The following is a 21,984-nucleotide window of genomic DNA, read 5'->3' as shown; positions in this document are numbered from 1 at the left end:
AAGACTTTCATCACCCCAAAAAGAAGCTTCATGTTTGACATCTGTAAAATGGGGACACAAATAAGCACCGAAGTCAAAGGGAGGTGGTGAGGGCTGAATAGGAGACTGTGTGCTTGACAAGGGAGGGTTACGTTTATGAGGCAGAAAAGGGCCTTTTCCTGGGTCCCATTTCACCTTTCCCTATAGAATTTCTCTCTCCACGCGCCCACTGCACAGACCCAGACTTGCGAAGACAACCAGAACCGAGAGCGGTAAAATAGGAAGCAGGAGAGGGTGTGTGTGGGGGTCCCGGCGGGTCTTAGGGTTGCTTTTCGGCTAGGAGAGCTCCCAGGGCCCTGGTGTGGCCTGGGGTGACAGTGACAGGAGGACTTTCGGAATAGGGAAGTGAAGAGCACTGCGTGGTCATCGCCGGCGGTCACAGCCCGCAGCCCGCAGCCCTCAGGGGAGAACTTATCGGGGATCTGGACTCTCCAGAAGTCCCCACGCTGACATTATTGGAGTCTGTTTAATGAAGGGACCCTCTGCCATCTTCCTCTGAAAGGCCTACCTACACTTTGTAATTCTTTTAAGATCAGTTACCGTGAGCCAGTTTATCTCAAGTTTATCCCAGCTTCTCGGGCATGCTTGGGGGCATCACAGCACCATGGTCATGGAGCCTGGACCGTTCAGGATGCGGACTGTGTCTGGTGATTGCTCCGGCCCCAAAAAGGCTTCTCCACTTGAACCCAGGAGGTGAGGGGGTGGCTGAAGCCTGCTCCTACAAGCAGGGGGCTGCCCAGCACCCCTGCCCTTGAAGTCCTAAGCTGAGCTGGGCAGGTACATGCCCCTCCCCATCTGCCTCCTTCCAGAGCATCTAAGAAGCCAGAGAGAGGATGGGTCTATTCTCTCAACTCACAGAGGGGAAGACTAAGGCCACGGGTCCGGGGGCTGCTGGGTGGTGGAGCCGGGGGTTCGGCGGTGGGGGGTTCTGCACTGGACGCCCCAGGCTCTCTCCTGAGTGCTGCTTTCCACCTGGTGTTTCTAGTAGGCCTTCCATTCAGTCCCCACGGCTGTGTCCACAAGCTGGCCATTTGCAGCTCAGGCAGCTGCCTCCTAGGACAGGATTATAACATAGGAGAGCTCTAGGATCCTGGCTGGGAGTGGGGTCGGGAGGACCACTGCCTGCCTTCTGTGCCCTTAGAATAGCCTGGCTGGCCTGTGGATCAGGAGGCCTGTGCCCAGCTCCCCAAACCCTTCCTTGCTGCCAGGCCCGGAGCGCCCAGGAGTAAGATTTAGGGGAAGCCAGAGAAGACAGGATGGGGGACCTGGAGCAGCTGATGGCTTGGGAGATGCCAGGCCATGCTCATGCCAGGCTGGGAAGTCCCGCTGGAGGAGGTGACAGTGATGACCAGGAGGGTGGGGCAACTGGGGTCGGGCCAAGGGACTAAAGGTCAAGCTGGGGCCAAGAGCTGGTCTGGGGGCTGAACCAAGGCCGTGGGAGTCAGAGCTCAAGGCTGAAGGGGGTTCAGGGGCCAGGAGCTTAAGACCCCACCCTCTGCATGCAGGCACTAGTTGTCGGGGTGGGGCTGCCAGCCTGGAACCCCAGACCTCTCTCTGCTGCAGACTCTAGGCCCCCCAAAAAGGGACGGTGGAGCGGTGGTGGGGTTCCTCTCTGAGAGGAGTCTGAGGGGAACGCCTGGACCTCAGCTTTCGAGAGTGTTGAGACCCTCTCCCAGGCCGCTTTCCCACAGTGTGGGACCCAGGAGGCCCCAGAATCCAGAGACTGGCCGCGCCCTGCTTGCTCCGGCTGTCACCCTCGTCCGTCCTGTGCTCGCTTCTGTCTCCTTCACCTCTCCTGACCACGAATGAATGTGCTCCTCCCGGGTGCCAAGCACCTGCTCGCTCAGCCTACCCTGGTGTTTTCTCATTCCATCCCTTTAACAATCCCCCCCAACCCGGGGGGTGGGCATTACTATCCGCATTTCAGTGGGGAGGAAAGAGGCCCCAGGAGGTGAAGTGATTCCACAGCAAACTTAAGTTAACAAAGAGCAGAATGTGAACAGAGCCTGCCTGCTGCAGAGCCAGGGCCTCCCAGCCCACTCCCTCCTCTTGATTCGCAACAATTATTATTAAGTTGTATTTCTGTAAGCTGCTGCAAATCATTTGGGACGAGATGGGAATAAATAAATACGTAGGGAAATAATGAGAGGCCGCGGGGGGATGGTGACACCAGGTCAGAGCTGGGAGTGGGAGACTGCACGGACAGGGCTATTTCCGGGCCCATGTGTGTGTGCGTGCATGCGTGTGTGTGTGTGTGTGTGTGTGTGTGTATGTGTGTGTGTGTGACTCCTGTGCCAGCCTCAAGGCTGGGTCTCCCAAGGTCAAGGGTAAGTTGGGGCTGACATGCAGCACCCACTGGGGGTGGGGAATGCACGTGCAGGGTTTGGGAGTTTATGGAGCAGCAGTCTGGCTCCTCACCACACTGATCACTTCTCAGAGCCAAGCCCCTGATGCTCCTCTTAGAATGCAAATATGTTGACATATTTAATCCCTCCACCCCTGGGAGCGCACTGGGAGGATTAGCCCAGCACTTGCAAGGGACAGAGCTGAGTCCCCAAGCAAGAGGCCACAGGGCCCTCCAGCCAGACTGGAGCAGAGAGTGGGACTGGCCAATGCTGCTGGGGGAAGCCGAGTCCTGGCCCTCAGATCCCCAGGCTTCTAAAAGAAGGACCTCGGATCCCTGGCGGTGGGTGGTGGGGAACTGGAGGATAAAAGAGACCCCCCCAAGGGGACCCGGTGTCCCCCCGCCTTCAATACCCTGGCCCCAGTTCTGTGTGTGAGGGTGTGGGCAGCCTCAGCGAAGGTCCAGCATTGGCCAGGAGCTGGCGTCTGCACACTCTTCAGGGCAGACCCCCATCGCCCAGGCACGGCTGTGAGGCCATGCGAAGGGTCTCGTTCCAGCTGGAGAAGAAAGGCTCAAGCCTAGTCTTCCTTGGTCCCTTGGGAGGCTGGGATGATGGCATATGAAGCTCATCCCTCACAGCCCATGTGCACGTGTGAGTTTGTGCATATGTGAGCAGGTGTGGGTGGGAGGGTGTGTGCACGCTCACTTGCCTTGTGCAATCCTGGGTTACTGCAGCTTCTCCCACCCGTCGGCCTCCCTGGTCCCAGGCAGAGCAATGACTTGGGCTCGGAAGGTGGCATGGCTATTTCTGGGCCTGGATTCCTGCCAGTGGCGGCACATCTGTGTGTGTGTGTGTGTGTGTGTGTGTGTGAGAGAGAGAGAGTTCCAGGGAAGGGTATTGTCTCGGTCCCCTTCTCTGAGCCAGCCCAGCTTCCCTTTGTCCCCCATCTTGGACAGGAGCTGGGAGGCAGTAGAGAAATTGCAGGCGGCGGTTTCTTCACCTCTCTGAGCCTCACTTTCCTTATCTGTAAAATGGGTGGACAGCGCCCACTCGGGAAAGCACCTAAGAGGGTCCCAGTGCATGGCAATGGGGTGAGAATGGCGATGGGGATCAGCCCGGAGGAGCTGTACACGGGGCCCACATGCTCCTTCTGCCAGAGCGCAGCCTTGGCCTCCGCACCCTATGCCACGAGGACCCCAGCATCGCCCCTTACACTGTCGGCATGTCGGTCCAATAAGGTGACGCCCTGGCCCCCATGGGGAGCAAGACCACAAAACTCCTGGGAAGTCAAAGACCCTCCTTGGCTCAGCAAATCCCCCACTCGCAGCCTGGGCACTGCCCTGTGATAGACGGGGTGCTCCGTGCAGGGCTGTGGTTACGGTATGACATCAGCTAATAACAACAGGTCCCATTTTGCAGACAAGGAAACAGATCCCCGGAGGCTCAGCGGCTTGTATGAGATTGCCTAGCCTGGGGTTCCGGCCCAGACAGTCAGGGCCCAGGGAGGAGTGGGGTGCTGGGCAGAACACAGGGCTTGGGGACAGAGGGCAGCTGGGTGGAACATGGAGTGACAGGTGAGGTGCCCAGGGCCATGTCCCCCGATGAGGCAGCTGGTGGGCTCAGCGGGGCCCCTGCCCCAACGGGGGCCCTGGAGGAGGCAGTTCCCATCCAAAGCCCTGTCTGTCCTGTTCAATTTCGAGCTGAAGTGCAAACAAGGCTCAGCACCCAGTGCTCCTGCCCCAAATCGAATTCGGTGCTGTGATTTCCCTGCGGGCGGCGGCCAGCCTTCCGGGGAAGGAGCGCGGGGGAGGCTGGCATGGGGGCCAGGCCCAACCCCAGGGTGGGCGGGCGGGAGCTGGCGGGGACGAGGCCGTTTGTCTGGGGCAGCCGGCTTGGCTGGCCGGGATCTTCCACCCAAATTAAATTTTAACCCGGCTCATAAATCTTCCAAGTCCATTCTCTGCCTCCAGCCAGGTCCACCACAGGCCTCAGCCTGGGCCAGCACAGGGATAGCTTTGTCCGATGCTCCATGTGGCTGCAGGGCAGTAGGGTCTGGCCTGCCCTGGGGAGAGGGGACAGTCGTGCATGGACAGGCCTGGAGGTCCTGCTAGGCACTGGCTGCTGGGGTTGGCCGAGGGCCCTGCCTGGCTGTCACAGGCAGAAGCTTGGAGTCACCAGCTGGGGGCCCTGAAGGCCTGGGCCAGGGACCCAGTGGAGCTGTGGGTGACCCTGCTGTCAGAAGGGTCCTGTTCAGATCACAGCTCCTTCCTGGACAGGAGGTGGGTCTCCTAGCTTCTCTGAGCCTCAGTTTGCTCAGCTGTGCAGTGTCGGGGGAGGTCATAGCATCCCCTGGAGGACGTAGGGGGAATAAGGAAGGATGTAGATGATGCCCTGGGGGCAACAGAGATGGGCTCCTCTGGGGGCCACCGCCAACCTGCGCTGTCAGAGGGGTGGGCTGGGTGCCCCTTCCTGTCCCCATGGCACCTTCGTCCAGCAGACAACGGGTGGCCTTGCGCCCAAACAGGGAGGAGCAGGGGTGGCCGCTGTAGGAGCAACCTGGGAAGACCCCAGGGCCTGCTTGCTCTGGCCCCTCCCTCTGGAGTGCTGGGGGCTGCCCCTGGGGATGCGATGGGAGCCCTAGGACTGGGGCGGGGAGCTCGGTTCCCCTACCCGAAGCCCCCTGTGCAGGGCCAAGGGAAGCTTCGCTTAGTTGTATGTTTGCTGTTTATAGAGGTGTAAGGCGTGCCCGCTGAAGTGCCAGCTCAGGGGAATTTCACCTGTGCACACTGCCCCCAGCTTGCAGGACAGATCATTCCTGTGCCACCCCGACCTCCCCTCCACCAGCTTCCTACTCTCAGTGTCAACCTGCCCCTCCCCTCTCTGCCCTTCCCGGGCACCCAGCTGCCCTCAGGATGATGTGCAGACAGACCACCCTCCTCCCCAGGAGGCTTCCCTCAGGTTCTCCCCAAGCCAGCCTTCTCCCCGCTGCTGACTTGGGCTGTGCTCGAGGCGTCATCTTGTACACGGCGGCTCACGTTCAGGGAAGAAAGCGGGGAGAGAAGGAAGGAGGGGGGCTCACCATGCCCGCAGCACAGGTGAGAGCTCCGAGAGGTCTGGGACTCGCTGGATGGACCCCCAGGCGGTGGCTGGCACAGCCGAGGTCAAGGTCAGCGGGACTCTGACTTTGCGCTCCTTTCCTCCCCACCCTGTGGCACCTGCAAGCCGCCCAGGAAACCGTGGGAGGAGGGAGCCTGCCAGCCCTTCCTGACCCAGCAGGGCCGATGCTGTCCCCTCGCCTCCAGGGCAGCCGTACGAGAGGAAAACCAGAGAAGTCTTTTCTACATACAGACCCCTTCCCTGGCCCCCAGCATCTTCCTGCTGACAACCCCAGAACACACTGGGCTCTGATACGCACAGGATGCCTGGCTCCCCGCCCTTCACGACCCCTGGGCCCTCGGGCCGCCTCGCTCTGCTGGCCTTTCCCCACACGGCGGCCACCTCCCGGGCGGCTGCCCCCTCATCTACTCCCTCAGACGCTCCTTCGTCTGGCAGCAGAGGCACACAGTTAACATCCCCAGAAGTAAACACCGCGGGGCTATATTTCACCCACACCCAAACGTGGATCACAGACGCACGGACGTGGATGGAGGCTCCCCGTCGAGCGAGGCCAGGGATTTGGAATGAAGGCTCCACGTCGACCGAGGCCGGGGATTTGTGGGTCTGGCAGAAACACACCTGTGTGGCCCGGAAGGAAGCCCAGGCGAGCGGTCCCCCTGCTCTCCTGGGGCCCCCGCCCCACGTCGGTGCCTGGAACTGGGGCCTTCTGGAAGGACCCCGGAACCTAAGGAGGGAGACAAGCTGGCTGCTGGCTGCTGGCTGCTGGCCGCTGTGAGAGCAGGCAACTCGGGCACCCTGCTTCCGCTGCTGCCCGGGGAGGGCGTGTGGAGGTGGACAGGGCAGGGGAGCCCCTTCACGGGCTCGCCACCCAGACCCCCTCCTCTTTCACCTGCGCTCCACACCACCCCTGGACTGTAGGTCAGGCCAGCTCCCCGCAACCCAAGCCCCTTGCCCTGGGTATCAAGAGCACCTAGGCCGAGGGAGGGGGCTGGGGGCTGTGGCTCTGCCCATGCAGGCTGTGTTCTCTGGGCACTAGAAGGGGCCAGGTCAAGCTGGGTGCATCCCTCACCCTCACCGTCCCTGTTGGAGCTCTGGGCTAGGAGACTGGCACTCAGGTCCCAGGCTGCTTGCTAGGCACTGTCATGGATACCCCGAGGTGACGTGGTCCAAGGAATGGGCACAGCTGGAGCCAGCGTCCTGCTGGCCTCACGCCCCACAGCCTAGATGTGGACGGCTGGAGGCGGGTGCCTGGCCCAGCGTCTCTGCACCACGGGGTCCATCCACCACTTCCCTGGCGGGCAAGGGCGGGTGATGGCTTAGCCCCGCACCCCCCAGCTTCTGGGGTGAGGGAGAGGCTGGAGAGGCCTGGGTTGTGTCAGGAGGGGAGACCAGGGCTCCTCAGCCGTTTGGAGACCCAGGGAGGACCCTGCCTGAGGTTACCCACTCCGGCATGGCTAGACACACGGGTTCCCACAGTGGCGCTGCTCCCCGGCCACCATCTGCCCTCCCAGCCTCCTCCTCTGGCCCTTCCCATAGACACTTGGACCCCCATGAGTCTCCTGCTCCTACCCCAGGGCCCTGGGGACTCTGTTACTCAGACCGTGCTTGCAGAAAAAAAGTTGAGCCACCTGGAGACTCCTCCGGGTGAGTCGATTAAAGCCACTGCGTCCCCTGGGGAGAGACCAGGTGGGCACCCTGGGGAGCCGTAACCAGGAGATGAAGGGGCCTCAGCTGCCAGGCAGGGCTGGGGAGGGGCAGCGGGGACTTGGGGGCAGGGAGGCCGGGTCCAGCCTCAGCTCTGTCCCCTCTGAAGCCGGGGGACCTGGGACAGGCGGCTCTGGGAGCCTCAGGTTCCTCACCTGTGAGAGGGAGGCACCACCGTGCTCCTTGTAGGGTGCGCTGTGAAGGTGAGCCCCATTAGAGAAGGCGGGGCACTCCCCTGCTCGCCTCTACTCTCCCCTGCACCTGGCAGCTGTGCCCGAGCACATAAGACAGCCCAGCGCTGCGCTCCCCGTGAGGATCTGTGTTCCACCTCCAGGCCCCCGACCCACCCACCCCGTCCACAGCATCCCTTTCGCAGGCACCCACAGGGTCCATCCTGGTGCCATGCCACATGTGCCAGGACGCCCGTGAGGGGTACTGTGTCCGCCTGGCAGCCCCTGATGGCTCCGCCTTCGTCCCTGTGGCGCCAACATGCACCGCCCTTTCCAGTCTGTCCTCTGGGTTTCGGGTTTTCCATCTACACAGAGCCAGGTGGCCCCTATCAGCCGTGTGGCCCCTGGAAAGTCACTACCCGCTCTGGGTGTCAGCTGTCTTGTCCTCACGGGATCGTTAGGGACAGGAAACGAGTCAGCAGAGAGTGGAAGACTGAACGTGCGTGGCTCACAGGAGGCCCTCGGGAAGTGGAAGTGGCCGTTGTGTGATCACTTGGCGGGGGTTCAGGGTGTGCTAAAGTGGGTGTTCATAAGGCTGTACCGGGGCGGGGGAGACCACACAGGAAGGGGAGGCTCTCTGGCTTGCGACAGTGGAGAGCGTCACGATGAGGGTCCGAGGAGCTTGCTGGTGACCACAGCCTCCCAGACCAGAGCAGGCTGCAGAGGAACCCGGAGGGAGAGCGTGCACAGCCTCACAGAGTCCCGCAGGAGGCAGGCGGGCAATGCTGAAGACCTTTTATGGAGGTCAAGAGCACCCACAGCTTGGGTCAGAAAGAGCAGGGTCCCAGCCTTGACTCTGCTGTGAGACCACTGTAGGTGACCGGCTCTCTAGGGCTGCCTAGGATTTGTGCTAAAAGTCGCTCAGTTGTGTCTGACTTTTTGTGACCCCACGGACTGTAGCCTGCCGGGCTCCTCTGTCCATGGAATTCTCCAGGCAAGAATACTGGAGTGGGTTGCCATTCCCTTCTCCAGGGATCTTCCTGACTCAGGGATCGAACCTGGGTCTTCTGTATTGCAGAGAGATTCTTTACTGTCTGAGCCACCAGGGAAGCCCAAATGGGGAAAATCCGAGGAAAAAAAAGGATCTGGGGTCTTCCCTGGTGGTGCAGTGGCTAAGACTCCACACTCCCAATGCAGGGGGCCTGGGTTCGATCCCTGGTCAGGGAACTAGGCCCCACATGGTGCAACTAGACCCAGCGTAGCCGAAAAAAGAAAGAAAGGATCTCTGGGTTACCCTGGACCTGGGCTGAGGTATCTCACATCTCTGAGCCTCAGTTTCCTCATCTATAAGCTGGAGAAGAAGCCTTCTACCCGGGCGAGTGGGCCTGGGAAAATCAAATCAGACCCAGCAGGTGGGTGGGATGGGCCTGCGGGTCTCCAGTCCTCGCCCGTCCTCAAGAAATGGATCCAAGGGTGTTTTTCCCGACCAGGAGCCTAATAGTCTGCAGTTATTTATCGTTGCGTTTCCTTGTGGGTAGGAAAGCCACAAATAAGTAAATTCAGGCAGCAGGGCACCATTATCGAGCCCAGTGCTTTATTTCCCCATCTCGTCTCCAGCCCGGGCCGGCTGTGGGTCGATAATAATTTACGATGCAGCCCCCGCAGCAGAGGGGAGGTGGCCAAAAAAGCACGTTAGGCTGGAGTCACCCTCCTTGTACCAGCTCTGCACTCACAGGTGGCTATGACAGCGGGGCTGGGGGCTGGGGAGGGAGGCCCCACACATAAGGGAGGGGGCCGAAGGGAGGCGCGTGGGCGCTGGCTGCAGGGGCCTCACTGGAGGAGGGCAGAGGGGAGCAGGCAGCCAAGGTGCTGACCTGGCCCTGCTTGTCCCTGACCTCCGATCGGGCCCACGTTCTGGGGCAGAGGCATCACAAGGCTAGAATGGGACAAGGGGACAGCAGTGGGTCTCTCCAAGGAGCGGTTTGGGGTTTGTCTCAGGTGGGACCCCAGGGGAGCAGGGCCTCAGACGGGTCCCGTGCCTGAGATCTCGGGAAAAATCTAGGTGGGGGACATGAATGGGAGAGGGCAGGGGACGGGACGAGCCCAGCGGTGGTCCTGGCCAGAATGTGATCCACGGTGGACGGGGGGCTCCGGAGCAGAAATCGCAGGTGGTGTCTCGCTGCGTCCTGGATGGCCAGTCAGTGGCCTCTGGGGAGAGGGCATGAGTGGCTGGCGGGGCAGCTGGAACCACGGGCGGCCACCCACTCACAGTGCCCGGGGGTCCCCAGCCCGCAGAGCCTCTGCCAGGGTTGACTCTGCTGCAGAAGGAGCAGGGCTGTGATCCGGATTTCATAATTCTCGTCGCTGATTTCATCACATTCTGTGCTATGCCATGTTTGCTGCCGTGACAATCTCATTCTTCCCTCCGGGGACTCGGGGGCGTGAAACTGGGATGTGGGGGGCGTGGCACTGAGTCAAGCGCGTGTCCTGGGGCCAGGCGGGCGCGAGGGGAGTCAGACACAGCGGGCAGCTGCTGTTCTGACTGGACGGGGCTGTGGAAGGGAGTGGGTCTCCCAGGCGGGCAGTCTGGTCAGCGCAGGACGCCGAGGGAAGGGCTTTAGTGAGAGCACCTGTCTCAGGGGTTATGATAATAATAATCGCTGGCTTCTGTGTGTGCCTGGAGTGCCAGGCTGGTCCTTAGGGCATCCTCAGGGTACCATCTTTGATCGTCACCGCCAACCCACGAGGGTGCTTCCCTCGTTACTCCATCTCATAGATATGGAAATGCTCAGAGACCCAAGAAACACAGCTGTTGACACTACACAACTCCGACCTCTGACTCCAGGCTGTTCTTCCTGTGTGTGCTCAGCTGCTGAGTTGTGTCGAGCTACTTTGTAAGCCCGTGGGCTGTAGCCCAGCAGGCTCCTCTGTCCATGGGCTTTTCCAGGCAAGAATACTAGAGTGGGTTGCCATTCCTACTCCACGGGATGTTCCCGATCCGGGGATCGAACCCGTATTTTGCATCTCCTGTGCCCTCCTAGCCCTGCAGTCACATCCCAGTGCCCCAAGGAGGCAGCTGAGGCCCTGGCAGGTCAAGGACTCACCCAAGGTCCTCTAGTCCAGCGACACTTCCCTCGCCCCTCTTCCCTGTGCCCCTATGGGCATTCCCAGGTGGCCCGTGCCTGCCAGCCCTCACTCTATCCCTCAGTGTGACCCCAGCTGATCAGGGAGAGATCCTAGGCTCCTTTTCCGGCAGGAGCTGAGCAGAAGCCTAATTGGCAAACAACAGACAATTGGCAAACAAGGGGAGAGGTATAACCTGACTGCCCACTCTTAATTAAGGGGCTCCCTCTTTTTTTGGTATTTATCCATTGTTTTATATTTGGCTGTGCTGGGTCTTCATCGCTGCATCCGGGCTCCTCTCTGGTTGCAGCACGAGGGCTTCTCCTCGTGGTGGCTTCTCCCATCGCAGCGCACAAGCTTTAGGCGCATGGGCTTCAGTAGCTGTGGTGCAGGGGCTCAGTGCTGTCGCCTCTCGGGCTCCAGAGGGCCAGCTCAGTAGCCGTAGTGCATGGGCTCAGCTGCCCCACGGCATTTGGGACCTTTCTGGCTCAGTGATTGGACCGGTGTCTCTTGCACTGCAGGCAGATCCTCAACCACTGGACCACCAGGGAAGCCCAAGGGGGCTTCTTCTTGAAGGTCCCAAAAAACCACCCTCCCAAGCCAAGGCCAGAAGCATGCCCTGGTGTGTTCAGAAGGCCAACCTTGGCCCCTGCCTTGTCCCCCACCCACTGGAAAACTGGTTACCCCCCTGCTGGGCCTATTTTAGGGGCAGCAGGGTGGTCCTGGGACTTCCCAAATGGTGCTAGTGGTAAAGAACCCACCTGCCAATGCAGGAGATTAAAGAGACACAGGTTTGACCCCTGGGTTGGGAAGATTTCCTGTAGGTGGGCATGGCAACCCATGCCAGTATTCTTGCCTGGAGAATCCCATGGACAGAGGAGCCTGGCGGGCTACAGTCCACAGGGTCACAAAGAGTCGGGCACGGCTGAAGCGGCTTAGTACTCACACACAAGGTGGTCCCAGAACAGCGATAGGGCTGCACGCGGCGACCCCTCCTGGCCCTCCTCAGGGGCTGTGTGACCACGGCGGGTGGGGGGTAGCACCCCACATTCTCACGGCCAGCTGTCCAGAGAAGTTCTGAACACAGCCTCCAGGAGGGCCCCAACTTCCACCACTGATGCGTCCCTTGTCTTGTTTTTTCTTTCTGCCTGGCTCTTACAAAAATTAAACACGGATGGTTTCATCTTGGGAAAATTAGCATTCTAGGCAGGGCTAGGGGATGTGATCGGAATGTCAAGGCCAGAGCCACAGAGCAGGAAGGTAAGGGAAGAGATGCCCGTGCCTGGCGGGGGCCCTCGGGTGGGGGCAGAGGGCTTGGACCTGCCCAGGAGGAACGGTGGGGCCTTGCCTGGCCGCCAGGGGGAAGGATGGGGCTGGGCGTGGCTGGGTGGGTGGCTGCATCGGGTCCAGGGCTGGGGAGGCGGAGATGAGGGAGGCTCAGAACAGAGAGTGGGTCTGCCCAGGACCTGCGGCTTCCCGTGGCCCCAGCTCTGGTCATCTACACAAGTATCCCCTCTCTCATTCGGCCCTCATTTGCTGATGCGTGTGCCTCCTGTGTGCTAGGCACCGAGCAGAGACGTGCTAGGCCCACCCCCTGACCGCCGAGCACACACCAGACACTCAGCACACAGCAGACTGTGCTGCCCAGAGCGTGCTCCAAAGAACATGCAAATCCTGCACAGTTAACATGACCGCCGGTGTGAACGGGGTTAAATCAGTACCTTTGAGACGGGACTTCTCAGAGCCTTTAATGACTGAGGTGCCCCGTGAACCGGGTTGGGGAGCACTGCCCTCCAGTCTTGGCCACACAGGAAGTGTGCTGTGGGCACAGAGCCAAGAGCGGGTTCGTGTCCGGGCTCCCCCATGGACCCGCTGTGTGACCTTGGGCAGGCTGGTGTATCTCTCTGTTTCCTCAGGTGGAAAACTGAAACGGTAATAATAGTGCCTGTGGGTCCGGTGAGGTGCTGTAAGGATGGGGCCCGCCTCAGACTTAATACGGGGTTGCTCTCGTTGCTGTTGTTACTGTATTATTATTATTATCCACTTAGCTCTGTGTGCTGGGCCGTAGGCAGAAGTCTAGTTAGCGATGGCCGCTGTCACCGTTGCTGACACAGTCCGTGCCCTTAAGGGGTCACAGCTGGGGGTTAAAGACAGTTATTTACAGAATCCGGGTGGAGAGTGCGGGGCCAGGGCTTTGGGAAGGTAGCAGCCGAGAGGAACAACAGCATGGCTTCAAGAGCACAGCTTGAGGAAGGAAGCCTGGGTTGGCTAGGCCCCCATCTGACGCGGTCTCCCTGGTCCAGCCTCACTATCAAGTGGCCGTCCAGCCTGGGCCTTGGCACCCCTAGCAGTGGAAGCCTGGTCCATCTCTGGGTATCTCCACCCGTCACAGACTTCTTAGCTGAATCCCTCCTGTCCTTCTAGCTCTGGGGCCTCCCAGAGCATGGTGGTCCTCCTTCTCCCAGCTCAGCTTGTACGTCTGGAAGGACCAAGGACCAGCTGCCTTCCCCGAACTATCCCACAGCCGCCCCCCAACTTCCATCACTGTTCTAGCTTCTCCTCTGGGCCTCCTGCCCTGCAGTGTGGCCGTGCCTCTGGCGGGGCCCAAACTGAATGAGGTTCCCCATCTAGACTGACCAGGGCAGAAGCAGGGAGGGAGCAGGTGGAGAGGCCCTCCTGCAATGCAGGACGATTTAGCTCTTTAATGCAGCCTTCTAGAACCATGAGTTGGGGACCCCCATGTCTGGAGAGTCAGTCATCTTGTTCTGCAGACACAGAGAAGGCCGGTCTAATAAACAGCAGGGTGCCAGGGGAGCCCGAGAGGCCTGCTAAAGCAGGCCAGGGACAAGGGACAGTCAGGGAAGGCTTCCTGGAGGAAGGGGCACTCATCAGCCAGAACCAAATGGCAGGCTCCCAGAGCAGAGACCTCCTGAGTCACCCAGTCTGCCCTGTCTCGCCACAGGGAAACTGGCAGAGTTGTTTGGTTGCTTACATCGTAGGTCAGACTCCAGAAGTTAACTATTCAGGTGTCACTGGAGGGATCATTTATCTCTAGGAAATGTGGCTGGGGGAGGCTGGCCACAGAGGCCAGAGACCTGGCAATGGTGGGCCCCCAGCTCCTTGTCTACCAGAAAGTCCCCCCACCCACCATGACCACTGGCATCCTTAGCTGTCCCTGGAGTCCACGGTGGGTGGGGGGATTCTGAGGCCCAAGACCCCACACCCAGGTCAGGGGCCGGGGAATTAGCCCAATGCCCCCTGTCTGGGCCTGTATCCTGGGAGGCAAGAGCTGGGGTTTTGGGGGTTACAGGACAGGCAAGCAGCCTCCAGGCGAGGCCAGCCCTTGTGCTCCAGGAGTGAAGGTACCAGGGGCCGCATTAGCCGCAGCTTCAAAGAGCTCCGTTATTAACAAAGTGCACCGTGAGGCTTTTTTCTTCGTCCTTCTATCCTTAAGGCAGATTCCCAAATGAAAAGGAAAATATACAATGAGCGGCCATGAGGAAACCTCAGAGGAAAGCCAGGCGGGAAGCAGCCGGGAAGGAGCGTGGGGTGTGGGCTTCCTTTCTTTATTTTAAACAGTCTCTTTTCCCTTTCTCCCGACTCAGCCGGTCTCTCAGGCTGCGCTTTAAGTCCTTTTGAAGTGTTACAACCATTTTCTCCTCTTTCAATTAACAACAAGAAAAGGAAGCTAATAGCTTCCTGAGCCACTCGCTGTAAATATTAACAAATCTGGCCGCCTGGCCTGGGCAGCGCGGCGTTGCTCCCGCCGGCCCGGAGAGTGAGTTTACGGGAAGGATGGGAGGGGGTGAGAGATTTCCAACACTCGGCAGAAAACCCCTTGGCACAGGCTTCTGCTGGTGCAGGGAAACTGAAGAGCGGGCTGGGGGAGCCAGGCTTGAAGGCGCCTGTCCCCGGGGGGTTGGGGGCCTGGCACAGCTGGCGAGAGGCAAGTGGGTACTTCTGGAAGAAAAGGCAGTTTCCACCAGCTGCACCTGAGTAAATTTGCACGTGCGTGGTCGGAATCCCCAGCGCCTGGCTCTGAGTGTGGTCAGTAGGAGAGGTCTAGGGAGGAGCCGCATTTTGAATGCAGCAGCTGGGGGTGGGGGGTTGGGGGGGAGGGCAGCTGATGGTCCCCAGGGTGCCTGTGCCCACAGGGTTCAGATTCCTGAAGAAATCTGAGGCAGCAGTGAGGGGAAGGAGCTGCAGATGAGGGGAGCTCAGATCCAGTGAGCAGAGCCTGGGTTCTGAAAGCTCCTCGGCCTGCTCCCTGAGACACCCCCACAGCCCCTGAGCCTCCTCCCAGCGTATGTGCGTGCTAAATCGCTCTAGTCGTTTACAACTCTTTGTGACCCCGTGGACTGTAGCCCGCCAGGCTCCTCTGTCCATGGGATTCTCTAGGCAAGAATACTGGAGTGGGCTGCCATTTCCTCCTCCAGGGCGTCTTCCCGCATCTCTTTTGTCTCCTGCATCGGCAGGTGAGTTCTTAACCACTAGCGTCACCTGGGAAGCCCCCAAGCCCCCCAGACATACCAGTAAAGTCTTGCTTCAAACATCTGCTTGAGGAACTTCCCCAATTTCCAGAGGCTAAAACTCCACGTTCCTAATCCAGGGGTCCTGGGTTCAATCCCTGGGCAAGAAGCTAGATTCCGCAAGCTGCAACTAAGAGTTTGCATGCCGCAACAACATCAAAAAAGGAGCCCACACGCCACAACTAAGACCCAGCACAGCCGAAATAAATAATATAAATATAAATAAATAAAAATCTCGAGAGACCTATGGTGTGTAGACTGGACAGGGCCCATCTTGTGACCAGGGTAGCCAAGGGCCCAGGTAAGAGCAGGCAGAGGCCAGCGGCCGGGAGGGGACTGGATCTTCTGCCTAGGACGCCCACTGCCCGCATCCACGGAGGGCCCTGCCCAGCCGAAAGCTCACAGTGGGACATGGTCAGGAAACACACAGGCACTGTTCTGCCCGAAGAGCAGGCCAGTTTCCTGAGAAAGGCCTGGCCTTAACTGTTGCACCAGACTCATCCTCACTGGGCTCCCTGGGCTGGACACAGACCTTCGTGTGTGGAAGCTGGGTTTCAACAAGCCCTGCGGGGTAGACCTGACCAGCAGGCAGCTCCTTCCGGGGAGCCGCGGGCAGAGGGTGCGGGCCATGAATGGCCTACCGTGGGCATGCAGGGGACTGTCTCCTGGTATGCAGGCAGGGGAGCAAGCCTTGGGGGGCCTGGTACCCTCCCTGTTCCCCCTGCTCCCTAACAGCAGGGCCACACACAGCCCCCTCGAGGGGCTCTCCCAGAGGCTGAGAGCAGCGGTCATGAGCCCGGCTGAGCACCAGCTGCCCTTGGCTGCCCCTGCCCAGAGTGCCTCCTGCCGCCTGCTGGCTCGGAGGAGATTTCAAAGGCATGAGAGCCCTCCAGGCACAGGAGGCCTCTTCAACCACCCACCTGCGCTCCTGGCTCGGCGCGCCCTTGGGACGACGGTGCCCACTCAGCAGCCTCTCTAGGGCCCCGCTGCTCGGCGACCGTGCTGGGGCAGCACCCTGAACTGGTACAGTCGCTGGGAGCCTGGAGCCCGTGGCTTCTCTGCTCCGGGCACTGCCCGGCTGGCTCCCTAGTGGTCTGTCTCCACAGGTGGGCGCTGGCCAGGGTCCAGGCCTGCTGGCCAGGTGGCGCGGGCCCCTGCAGCCACGGACTGGCCTGCACGCTTGCTCACACGCCCGTCCCTGAAAGTCTGGGTTTTGTCAGGAAATGGTTTAATTAGCAGACCGGAGGCTGGGAGGGTTCACACCCGAACGCAGGCTCTCTCACATCCTCCCCTTCTCACCCGCTTAGCTGTGCGGGTGCCATGCTGCCATGCCAAGCCCGGGGGGCCAGAGCGAGTGAGAAGGGGGTGGGGGGCGCCTCTTGTGCAGAGGAGTCTCCAGCTCCCTCCCCCTCAGGAGCCCTCCCTGGGTGCCTAGAACCAGATTCAGAGCCCCCGGGGACCAGCTGCCCATGATGCTGTTCCATAGGGTCACAGGAGCACTCAGCCACCCTCCAGCGAGGAGGAGGAAGAGAAGGGAACCCATTCGCCCCACGTATGTCTTCAGGGAGGTCTCTGAGTTAGCCTCTCCGTCTCAACACCCCTGCTCCCCACCCCTGCTCCTGAGGACACTGTCCCAGCCTCTCACTGGCTGGGTCTGCTCCCATAAACCCTGGTGCCCTCCAATTCTCCACGGAGGTCTGGTCATGCCCCTTTCTGCCTGGGTGCCCTCACTGGCTCCCCACCGCCCTCAAAATGAAGACCAGGCCCCTCACCAGAGCATTCGAAATTCCCCCCAAGAATCCCACCTCCCACTTCTGCTTAGATCACAGCCCTCCTAACTCAGAGCTTCGGGACACCAGCCTTCCCACTGCACCAAACCCTCTCGCCTGTGAGCCTTTGCATACACTGTTCCCTCAGCCTGAAATGCCCTTCTGGCCTAGCCCCTATGGGGCTGACTCTGATACAGGAGCAGTCCACACTCCCTAAGGGAAGAGCTCTCCCTGCCCCATGACCCTGGCCCCCAGCCCTCTGCCCCCCAGGAAGAAGCAATGTGACTGTGGCAGTGCCCAGGTCTATGCCAGCGGGAGCAAGGGGTGACCCACACTGCAGTGGGGGAGAAGGGACAGGCCCTGTGGATGCCCGTCCTTGTGGGAGGAAGTCGGCAGCCATGGAACAAACTCCAGCTTTGAGCCACAAAGAGCCTTTTTCATCTCTAAAGGTCGCAGACAGATGTTGACCTCAGCCTGGAAGTCTGAAATGAAAGAACACCCTGGGTCTGCTAGCTCACGCCAGCTCTGACCTGCTTACAAATATCTAAACTCTGCCCTCTCTGCCACGGGGCAGCTCTGCCCAGGGAGGGGCTCTGGCATGTTGTTCATTTAGAATGCCACTTGGCTAAGTCACCGGCCATAAAGCCCACCTGGGTTTCCAGCAGCACATACAGGCATCTGATTAATGACACACACATAAAAATCCATCCCAAAGAGTCATAGGTTGGAAAGAAGCAGGAGGGCTAATTGCTAATATAGGAATTAATATTAGTGCGTTCCGATCTTCAAGGCAGGTGGGAGCTTGTAGAGTTGAAGAGCGTTTCCACTTCAGGTGGAGGCTTGAGGTCCAAAGGTGGGGCAGCGACCCTGAAAGGTGGGGGGACCGTGGCCATACCCGCCCCACTGCAGCTTGCCACTGAACCCAGGTGACTATCATGACGTGGGAGTCTAGAGGACCCCAGAACCACAGCATGGCGTCACCTTCCCCAGAAAGCCCCCTGTGACCCAGCTACTCGCCCTCCACGCCCAGGCTGGGCAAGGAGTGGCTTTGACTCTGCCAGCGCCCAGTGTGTGTCTCACACTGACCCGCTGCAAACCAGTGACCTCCCTCGTAGACCCACGAGCTCCTAGGGGACAGGGGCTCTCCTCTTTGGGTCCATGCATCCTGCACAGCAGTGGGTCTCAATACATGCTTGCCAGATGGATGGATGGATGGACGGATGTAGAGATGGAAAGGAAAGGAAATTTCCTAAAGGAAATCAGTCCTGAATATTCATCGGAAGGACTGATGCTGATGCTGGAACTTCAATACTTCGGCCACCTGATGCAAAGAACTGAGTCATTGGAAAAGACCCTGATGCTGGGAAAGAGTGAAGGGGGGAGGAGAAGGGGACGATAGAGGATGAGGTGGTTGGATGGCACCACCAACTCGATGGACATGGGTTTGAATAAGCTCCGGGAGTTGGTGATGGACAGGGAAGGCTGGCGTGCTGCAGTCCATGGGGTCACAAAGAGTCGGACACAACTGAGTGACTGAACTGAACTGAGAGATGGGAAAAATGGACAACAGATGGAAAGATGGGCAGGTAGATGGATGAGTGGAGAAACAGAGGGTGGGAGAGAGCTATACAGATGGAGGGATGGAGAGATGGAACGATGGCTAGGTGGATGGAAGGATGGAAAGCCAGATGGGTAATGGATGGAGGGAAAGACGGATGAACTGACAAATAACTGCATGAGAGGGACTCAGGAGAAACCCAAGGTCTCTAGGTGCATGGGCCGAAGGGCCTCTTTGTGTTTCTGTTGCACTGAGACTTAGTGTTGCGCAGGGAGAAGGGAACTGGCCCAAAGCTCAAGTTCCTGGCTGCCATGCAAGTCATACAGACGTAGCCAAGCTCCCGCCTTCTCAGTGTCACTGCATCTGCACAGTGGAGACAGTCCTCCCTGCCCCGCCAGCTGTGCTGGGCTGGCCCCAGGCGCAGGGGAGACGGTAAAGCAGAAATGACCTGGAAAAGGATAAGGGACACCGTCCCCTTGTAAACGGCGTATATGTACAGGCAGACGGATCCGGCCAAGATGCAGAGAGTGCTGTAGAGACGTGGGATCGTGCACTTGGCTTTCTCTCCTCCTTTCATATTTCTTTTACTACAGTTATGATGTTGTTATTTATAACAAAAACTAAAATGGTCTAAGCATCGCAAGTACTTGCTGAGGAAGCTTTTATTGTGTTGACCCAAAAAATGCATCTTTGGCACTGGAATGCAGGGACCAGACCTATGGGAAGGGAGACGGCAGAGGCAAGGAGGGTGAGCAGAGGCTGTTGTGTGGGCGAAGTACCCACAGTTGGCCAAGGGCGGGCTCCCGCTTTGAGACCCTGAGACCGTGCAGATTTGCTCTGTCCTTGGTCAGCTGGACTGGCCGCATGGGAAGTCCACACACCCCCGCTGACGTGGCTCGCTCTGCCTGTGCTAGGCTTACAGTGCGCTGCCCACTGGGGACTGCACAGCTTGATGGTAGGTGTATGCCAGGAGAGCTCGTTCAGGGTGTGTTCCTGGGCCCAGCGCATGCAGGCGGCCGCAGTAATCGTTACCACGCACTGCACGGTAACAAAGCGCTCTCACCTTGCAAGCACCACGTCCAGGCTGCCCTCGGTGCACACACCCTCCCCGACCCTCGAGAGGTGCCCATCACCCGGAAGCACTCAAGGAGCCCATATCCCCAGGGGGCCTGGGCCCGGCATTGCTGCCCGGCTCCCAGGAGGACCACACACAGGGACAGGGGAGGCAGGGAGAAGGGACCCCGAATGCACAAGGCTGGACGGCCTGCTGAGAGCCTTGCTCGGACTCTTGATTCTCTCAGTGAGAAAGTGTATTTATTAAGGACCTACTGTGTGCAAGGCACTGACTCAGGCGCTAGGAGATTAGCCTCCGATGAGCAGATGTGGTCTCTTCCTTGAACCAGGAAGATAATTCCTTGCGAGACATGACGTCATTGCCATCATGGTTTGTTCAACCCCGCAGGCGGAGAGGAGGTGAGGGGTGACGGTGGACGGACTCTTGCAGAAAGGAGAGCAGCATGGGGAGGGGCGGAGGCCAGCTTGAGGAGTTAGGGGAGATGGTGGGGGTGGAGGCCAGGGGGCCAGGCTTTGTGGGGCCTTGGAGGCTGCCACGGCAATGTCGCCTTTATCCTGAGGGCTCTGGGAAGGGTCTGAGCCAGCCAAACGCAGCTGCCTTCCCGGGTTCATAATTTCGAGAGCAGAGCTCTGTTGTGGGGGGATCAGCCAGCCATGGCTCTGGGTCCAGAGGACGCTGTCACCACCCTTTCTAAATACGGAGGCCCAGCCGCCTCTGCTCCCACCACCCCCCCCCAAGGTAGAAAACAATTTCCTCACCCCGGCCAGGGAGGCGGATGACCTCATTGGACTCTTTCCATCTCTCGCTTTCATAGAGAAATTACAATTTATAATTGGATGAAATCACGCGGGTGTAATAGCAATAAGAGCCGAGCTGGAGCCCAGCAGTCACCCCTTACGTGGGGACTTTGTCCTCATCTTCCCTCCTGTCCAGCCCCCACCCGACCCCTTGCCAGGGGGCTGCCCCCCACCTGCCTGCTCACACCATGAGTATTTACCAGATCCTGGCCATCCAGGGTTGACGTCCTGTGGGTTCTTAAACCTCGCTGTTTCTTAACCCTCCTTGCTCCTGGGGAAGCTTGTCCCACGCGGCCTCTCCACTTCTCCCATCCAGCCATCAGTCTCTGCCCGTCCTCCACCTGGCCAGCACCTGCCCCTCTTCCACATGGAAGGTGGGGTGCCAGGTGGGGTGTCCGGTGAGTGCCCAGACCCCCTCCCCCAGTCTGGGCTCTAGACTTGGCTCTAGACCCAAATATCCTGGTTTTTATTTGCGACAACCCCAGACAACACGTGTTTCTCAAAGCAGCCACCTTCGGCCCTACAAAGGCAAGGGCCCAGATGCAGCCGAGCCCATCTGGATCCGATTTCAAACCAGAGCTAGCGCTCTCAGATGTGTAATAAAAGCCCTCTTCCAAAGAGGGGCTCCTGCAGGGGGAATACGGACGCCAGGGCAGCATGGGCCTTCAGCACGCCACACTAATGAGAGGCGATCCGGCCGGCTTGGGGTCGTTTGGGATCTGGGGGAGCAGCCGGCCCTGCCCCCAGGTCTCCGTGGAAGGGGAAGGAAGCCGCGGAGGGCAGCTGGGAGTGCAGCACGGGGCCTGGCCTCAGAGGGAGGCCCGGAGGCCGGCTCTTCTGGTTCCGTGACGCTCCTGCTTCCCACGGCGGGGAAAGGCAGCGCTTATTCTGGAAGCCGAGGCCCTGGAGGCCCAGTTGGATCCTCTGAATGACATTTAGCAAGAGGAGCAGGTGCTGGGGGAAGCGGAGCCAGTGCTGGGCCAGGCGGGCGGCCCCCGCGTGGCCAGGAGCTCACGGAACCTCATTTTTTCTCTTCCTAGTCCTCCCACCCCCGGCCCCCACCCAGAAAAAGAGAAAGCTAGAGAACTGCCTGGAAGGGTGCTTCGCGCGGCCAGCTGTTTGTTATCTGGGTTTGAAAAGAGAAGGGAGATGGCAGGGAATAATCCCAGCCTCCTCCTGGATCACGGATCACGGGAAGGTGGTGTTCGAGAAAACAGGCTCCGGAGGAGGGCTGGGGGGAGCGGCGGCCTGTCCCTGTGCGTTTCCCAATTTCCCTGGACTTAATCATGTGCACTGTCTTTTGGCAGGTGAGGAGGCAGGGAGTGGGTGAGGAGGACTCCCTGGTGGACATCCGAGAAGGGGCTGAAAGCAGGAATAACCCGTCCCCGCACCTCCCCAGCAAGGAAACCTTTCTACAAACAGGAGCGGCCAAGCAGGACCAAGCGCCCTCCCAGCCCCCACCAAACCTCTTCCCAGAGAGGGGGCATGTGAGGCCTGACAGCTCAGCGGCGCCTGCCAGCAGCTGCAGCCCCGCAGCGAACATCTGAACTCCTCAGCGGGGTAATGGACCCCCTCCTTCCCCCCCGAGACACAGCCTGAGTGGCAGCAACACCGATCCTTTGGAGAGTGGCTCCCTCTCAGCTCTGTCACGCAAGAACGCTCTCTGCACCACAGCCCATTCTGCCAAGTGACTTAAAGGGATTAAAAAAAAAACTTGGTAAAGAAAAAGGGGTAAAAGCCACGCAGAAGCCTTTCAGA

The 21,984-nt window shown here is 59.6% G+C and overlaps 1 protein-coding gene across 1 annotated transcript in view; it reads right to left on the bottom strand.

Moving 5' to 3' along the window:
* MACROD1 (mono-ADP ribosylhydrolase 1) overlaps window positions 1-21,984 on the bottom strand; it is a 153,996-nt gene that overhangs the window by 77,410 nt on the left and 54,602 nt on the right. The gene's annotated exons all lie outside the window — the stretch shown is intronic.

This window comes from Bos mutus, chromosome 22 (genome assembly GCF_027580195.1).
Source record: "Bos mutus isolate GX-2022 chromosome 22, NWIPB_WYAK_1.1, whole genome shotgun sequence".
In the NCBI taxonomy this organism is placed as follows: domain Eukaryota; kingdom Metazoa; phylum Chordata; class Mammalia; order Artiodactyla; family Bovidae; genus Bos; species Bos mutus.
The sequence above is the reverse complement of the archived record's forward strand: the minus strand, read 5'-3'. Positions and strand labels throughout refer to the sequence as shown.